Here is a 7,574-nt window from a genome sequence, read left to right on the forward strand (position 1 = left end):
GTAAAGAATATAACTGGAGCAACTGACAATACAAGAAAGTAGAGGAGAGTATTCTATTACAAAATAAAAAATGAAACCCATGGATCTAGGCTTTGTAATTCAGACTATTAAGTKTTCAAAGGAAACAGAGTGTTTAAATGGAAATGAGGTGACTCAGAGTCTTTGACTTGATTTAACTTTCTCTACTAAAGCTAGAGAGAAAAATAAGGCTACATTTCAGTGAAAGGGAATATGCCAATTTGAAACCAAGAACATTTAATAAAACTTCCTGAAAGAAAAATCTATCAGACTGCAGGGAAAAAAAAAAACAAAAACAAAAACCCAAACACAAAAAAACCTCCCAAAGGTAATAAATGCCAGAAACCCCAGCACATGGAACATTTTAACTGACCTTAAGCTGATCAAACCAATTGTGAATGAACAATAAGGATCAATCCTGAATGGACAGAGAGGCAGACAAAATAACTTAATAGGTCCTTTCTTTCTTTAACTTCTGTGAATTTATGGCAATTTAAATAAGCATTGGGATATGGTGCCAGCGTTGAGGAAATAACATGCAAGGGAAGCAATATATTAACCTTGAAAAGAGAGAACAGAGATAGAATGTCCTAGCTAGCTTGTAAATACAACATTTTGACAATTAATGTGGGCCAAGCTCATTTTAGGAGAAAATAGCAGTCAATATTCATATCAGGCATGAGCCAAGAAGGGATAAATATTTTCAAAAATATTGTGCACTTTCATTAGAGAAATGAGGTGTTATTAGGGAATTTGTATGAGATGGAGAGCTTTAGACTGGGAAAAATGCTTCTTTATGGGAAGTAGAGCTTAAAAAAAAAGTTTTGCAAACAGCTCTTTTTTTCACATGAAAATGAAATCTGTAATGTACTGATATTTAAATTCATATATCAATTCTTTGAGGTATCRTGGCTTAACTATGCAGAAGGTTTCATGGGACCCATAACCACCAGGTAAAAAGACTATGCCGTACTATTTTATTAAAGATAGATTTAAGCCCAAAGCTCTGGAAAATATTTAAGAAACAGTAGGAAGCAAAGGAAGTAAAAAGGAAAGATTAAGCTTTACAAGATAATTTTCTCTAGTGCAAGCCATTGGGCAAAGAAGGACTGAAATTTCCAAATGTGCAACTTCAGAATGCTCTGAATACAAAAATCTTTCTATCACTACAGACCAATGTAGTGATCTTCTTCTCAGCCATGAACTTTTGTGTCAGTAGCTTATAGATCATGTTTCATAATTAAACAAAAAAAATATATCAGCCAGCTCTGAGGTTTAGAATATGCATGAGATTCTCCACAGCGATAAGAGGATTTTTTTTCAGTTAGTTTTTTTTTAGTTTGTTAAGGGTAGGGGGTTTGTGTGGATTTGTTTAATTGGTTGGCTGATTTTTTTTTGTTTGTTTGTTTGTTTGTTTGTTTGTTTTAGTATTTTTTAATTTTTTTATTTTCCAGGCAATATTTTGCTCACAGTAAGGAATATTGAAAAGTAATCATGTACATAGGGCTGTAACTATTTCACATGCACTGGCTAGCAGATTATTTTAGTTTTAAAATTCCTAATCTGTTCCAGCAGTTCCATATAATTCAAGATATTAAAAAGTAACCTTAGCAAATATTGACACTGCYATTGTCTGCTGCCTTGGGAAACAAGATATACCGATTCTACAGAAACATATGTAAATTTCTTAAATAACCCAAATAAAGAATTTATGAAGTACTGCAGTGAYTATAAAGAAGTATTACTGTCAACTCTGGAATTAAATGCTTCTACCCAGCTTATAACCAACAATGAACATATTTAAAATTTTAGCTTTATGTTTTCATGCTATTTCATGGTTTGCTGCACATTTGATAGGCTGGACAACAGTCACGCTATTAAATGTCATATGTCACAAACCTGAAGGCATCAGAAAAATAAGTTCTGTACCTGCTTTCTCCAAGATACATAATCCATTCAAGAAAGTATTTGAGATCAGCCATAAACAGTTTATATCCCTGAGAAACAGCAGGGAGTTTTGTGATTGTGTGGACAGGCACTGCAGAAAACCTCAGACACTTTGAAAGATTTACACAGAAATATGAAATGTGAATAACAGGGCATTCAAAATTACACTGCTGAACCTTTCTTGTGTATGGCTCTGAAACTGGATTTCTATTTCCTCATTGCAAGTCTTGTTCTGTTCTGTTGCTTATTTGCAAGACAATATATCACTCACAGTTTTTTTAGGACAAAGTAAAGTCCTGTTAATACTAAAAAGATACAGCATGAAGTGGAATGGCAGAAATTTCCTATTTGGACATGTGTCTTAGACCAGTCTTACTGGGGAATCAGTACCTCTTGGCAGCACGGAGCGACACAGTTGCAGAGCTGCACCATCAGTAGATAGTACCCATATGACTAATTGAAAAGTGGTGTGTATGCTGATACTATTTTGTTGCAAAAATGACTGATTAGAAACATAAATCACCACTGAAGAAACATTTGGAATTTTTGTTTATTTATGGATCTTATGTTTAGAGTAACAATCTAGYAATGCATGCTCCAGCAGCAATCTCTGTACTATGCAGCTTTTGGCTTTTTTTCCTTGGTAATGACATCATACATTCCTAAATTATAGTATCTGCATCTCAGATGAGATCTCTGCTACTTCCCCACATGACTTAGCAATACAGAACTTTTTTTTATTTTTTTTTTTTCATGTCCAAAGACACAGCAGATGTGCTGTTGTTTTAACTGGAGTGACAAAAATAAAATTATCTAAACTGCTCTAATTTCTTCAGTCTCTCCCTTTTGTCACTACACTTCACAAGTGAATTTACAAAGTACTGCACTACATTTTTAATGTGCACTTCAAATTCTATAAAGTCAAATTCTATAAAGTTCAGCTAAAGCCTTTACAGATTCTTTTAAGAGAGACTGTGTCTCAAGGTGTACGTAGATGCCTAATGTTTTCTCTCAATCTTCTAGAAAGTGCACAATGGGAATTACTAGACCAGTATTCTTTGGTTGACATACTGCAATTAAAATACGTGCTCCAAGATTTCACTTAAGAGTCAAAAAAGGTATTGATTTAAAAGCCTAAATACTCTGAAAATGTACCTGAAACATGATTCAGTTCATTAGCCTGATTTATTTTAGTGCTGTAACCATGTAYGAATAAAGACCAGGTAAAAGACAGATTGTACATAATCACCCTTTCCTTAGTGATTCTGCATAGATCTGCAAATGAATATCATTACCTGGCAAGTGCCAGAGACTGGACAATCTCATGAGCTTTTTCCATTATTTTTTACAGCAGTGTCTTTCAACAAAGATCTTCAAGAGCCCTCCCAATAAAAACCCCCAATGTACCAGTGACATTTCCAGCACAACAGCTCTGCCTCTCTTCTCATGAGGAATTCTCACTAGAAGGAGAAAGGAAATAAGCTAAAGACAATAAGAGATGCAGCTACTTCTGCAGTTCTCGGAAAATTCAGGGCACCTCCACACAGTCCATTTTTATATTGTTGGGAGTTTGAACAGTGCCAATGTATCAATGTCTTCAGCCTCTACTTATCTATGAAAATGACTAGATCATGAGAAAAAATATCTTCAAATCAAAAGTTATTACAGGTTTTCTTCTCTGTAGAGTGGCCATTTTCTCCTATTGACCTAAAAAGTAAAATGTTCRAAGTTGTGTAGTATATGCCAGCACTTGTAAGAATTAAGGGGATTTCAAAGATTTTCAGTGGCTGATAACATTTCAGAATTACCTCTTCAAGCCACTCTGCAAAATTAACCCTTTAAAGTAAAGTATTATTGTTTCCAGATGTTCTAAATTATATTCATGGGGTGAACTGTCTAATAAAATTCTATTTACTTTTGGGTTTAGTCTTATGTGTCATTAGCGGTATTGTTTAAAGAACTCCTTTTCACTACCAGTATGAGTAGAATAACAATTACTGAAACATACRCTGCAAAATTGTTTTTGAGGCATGAAATTGTCTCTGTGTTCTAGAGAGCAGTGGGAGTCGCTCCAGGATAAAATATTGAAAAAGAAGAAATCCTGAAGTATAAGATACCAGCACTTCTCAAAGTAAATCCAAATGAGAAACTTCCCCCTGTCAGATAGGCGAATAAATTTCTCTTTCATCATCTGCAACAAGAAAAAAAGTAGTAATATTTAAATTTGGGGATATTATCTTAGAAAAAAAAATTAAAAAATAAGGCAATTTGTTAACTTTGAAGTTTTTGAAGGATGCTTTGAGGATGTGAGATGTTTTACAGCATATCTTGTGTCCTGGTAGGCAGTCATTTACAACGGTGTAGATGCTGCAGTCCTGATTTGTTAGCAGTTTATAATTGCCCAGTATAGAGTAAAAAACAATAAACCAAGCTGTAAAATAGTGAATGGTTGTATCCGATCAGGATTTTAAGATTAAGTAAAACACGTTACTGTTAAATGCCTAATATATCAGGTTTTAAACTTCCTGCAAACCAACATCTCTCTCAGCACAGACTTGTAAAAGCAGAGTAATCAAGGTYAGACCTTTCCAGACTACAGGGGGCAAGAGGAAGCTGTTTACTGCTGTCCTTATAAAGCAGATATTCAGTGTCATACAAGACCTATATGCCTTTAAATTCGAGCTTCACRCATTTGCCTGATTTATCCATTCATCAGTTTGCTGTGTCACCCTGTCCTTCATTAGCTCGTGTCATCAATAGATTAAATACAGTTATTTGACTATGAATAAATTGGGTGTTAACCTCCTCCCACAGTGAAATACTCTGGAAAAGTTGTCACAGAAAGTAATCCCTAATGTGACCTTAAGCTCTTCCTTCTTGTTAATTTTAATTAACTAACATGCCAATCAGATTTTTAGTGCAATTTTTTTTCCTAGCCATTATCACTGTTTTTGTAGATCTTTATTTTAATCTATGTATTGGTACCTCTGCCCAGCTGCCTCTGAGTGTGTGGATGTGCATTTTCGTATTGGGTTACTCAGGCAATTTGCAAAATTGTGGAAGATCAACAATGCCATCTGCAGGTGTAATATAACTCCTGATCTGGAGACACATTTGCTTTAGATTTTTTGTTTTCCTATCTTATGTTAGGCTATTTTTTTAATGAAGTTAAAGATTACCAAAAGAGTGTAGATCTGTTTTGCCAGACAGCACCTAAATACAAAGATTTTGGCTTTGATCTGTATATTRTTAACATATACAAAAGATTGAATGGAGGGGGGTTTTAAGCTTTATTCMACCTGCTAAAAAATATTCAACCTGCAAAATGGAACAGGAAAACCCATTTAGAGAATATCTTTCCAGCTTCCTAATATTCTTGGGATTCCAGCAAATTTGTGAATAGAGTCAGGACTGCTTTTCTCATGATCTGTCACATTCTCTTATYTTCAAATTAAGCTAGTAGCAAACCCCAGAAAGATGCATATGTTATGGTTACTCCTTGTTTGATTATTTTGGGTTTTTTTGCCTGGACTCTCTTCCATACAGAATTTCAGACATAGGGAGTGAGGCATAAATCCCACAGAGAACAATAAGTAATGTGACAGACTGAGTGGATCACTGGTAATGTACAATTCAGAGCATTTCATCTCTTTGTTCCAATGTCCTCTGTTAGTAAATGTTAATCTTTCCCTCCCTATTGCAGACAAAGAAGATTCACAATAAAATGAAATTTCACARTATGAGGAAATATGTACTCTGGTCTTATAAGAGATGAACTTCCTTTAAAGTTCCTGTGAAAGGAAACTAACTCCTTCCATCCCTAAAGTGAAAGAAATTCACAAATCTTATTGTTTAAAAAAAATGGATCCTTTTTCTTCTAGGTCAGCATGTTATTAAAATGAAGAAAAACTYATGGTCAGAGACCAGAAACTTCTGAATATTCCTCTGKTTTTTTTTTTAATTGAACCAGTGGCTCTGGGCAAAAGCAAAGGTTTTTGTGCTCACTCTCTACATCTGTAAGATTAGAATACTAATTCTTACCTCTCACAAGGGAATTGTGAGCTTTTGATTAGATAATGCTAGTAAGCTGTTCTGAGTGTGTAAGTAGAAAAAAAAAATTCCTAAAACAGGACTCATTTATAAATGTACTTCTTAGAGAATGCAAAATTAGTAGTCCTTTAGAAAGATTCCAAGATCAAGTATTTTCATGAGTGAAACTAATTCAGTCTCAGTAAGCCAAATCAACTGAAAGATTTGGTTCAGAAAGGAGACATTTAACTTAATGCAATCCATTCAGGAATGTTCAAAATCTAACAAAGGCAATGTGATCCTTTCAAAAGAGCTGACTTTTTTCCCCCGAACAGTTCATTAATATTAATTAGAAATGTTATTGTGAGTGACTTATTTCAAGTTCCTCCAAAAATTAACTTTGCATAACTTCCCAAAATTTATAATTTTGGAATTATTAAGACTGGGTATTTTATATGACAATGATTTTAAAAAGAAGGAAAGAGTCTGAAAATGTTTCCCAACCCTACTTAAATGTGTTTTGTGACACAAGAAAATATGTCAAGGCTGTCAAATAAACGTAGATAAATATACTGAATTTCATAAGCTGGTTTTTTTTTTGGTTTTTTGGGTTTTTTGGTTTTTTTTTTTTTTTTTTTAAATATACTGAATTTCATAAGCTGTTTTTTTGGGGTTTTTTTTTTGTTTTGTTTTTTTTTTTTTTTTTTCCTGGCTTCAACAAACTGCATTAGATTTTAAAGTATTTGCAATATATTTCCTGTCTAAAAATGTATTTATATAAATTTAATCTTATTCTTAATTTGACCTCTCCTTTTTCAGTTGCCATTGCCCATAGCTGGTGGCCAGATGCACKTGTAAACATCTTTTCCCCCAGCGTGACAGCACATAATTTTTTATAACATCATCTTTCCTGTCTCTATCTGTCTCCCTCTCCTCCCACCAATTTTTTGTATTTAGTGAATTTAGCTTGGATTACATTSTGAAATAGATTTTACAAGTTTCTAATGAACTGGCTGCATGATAACAATTCTGTTGACCTTGTGAGCATARATGTGAAATTCAGTGCTGCACCTCTAACAGGCACGAATGAACCAGCAGATGCAGCAGAAGTGTGAAGGGGTTGATTAGCTCAAAGGTACCTTTGAGACCACCAAAAACAAACTGCTGTAAAGGACAATTAGTATTGCAATGCCTTTCCTGAATTTTCCTATGGATCAGAAGGCTGTACTGAATCTCAATAAYGCTTCGTATCCCAAGACATTCTATGCCTGTGAAAAAGTGCTTTGTATATGTCTCCTACATCCCACCTACGGAGAAAATCCTGAATCACTGAGCTAAGTTTTGAAGTGTTTTTCCATCCTCTCCTAATCACTGTATCACTAAACGTACCACCTGTGCAGAGGAAAAAAAAAAAAAAAAGAAAAAAAAGAAAAAGGAAAATGGCTTACCATTCCTTTCCCTGATTCTGATTAAAAGTAAATTAGAAAGAAGACTGTTTAAATGCAAGGCTTTTTCTGTGCCCCTATGGGTCTATATAACACAGAAGTAAACAGARAATTGTTTCTTGATATTTCTGTACT

The sequence above is a fragment of the Malurus melanocephalus genome, unplaced genomic scaffold (assembly GCF_030028575.1).
Source record: "Malurus melanocephalus ecotype Western Australia unplaced genomic scaffold, MMel_1.1 scaffold_152, whole genome shotgun sequence".
Lineage (NCBI taxonomy): Eukaryota > Metazoa > Chordata > Aves > Passeriformes > Maluridae > Malurus > Malurus melanocephalus.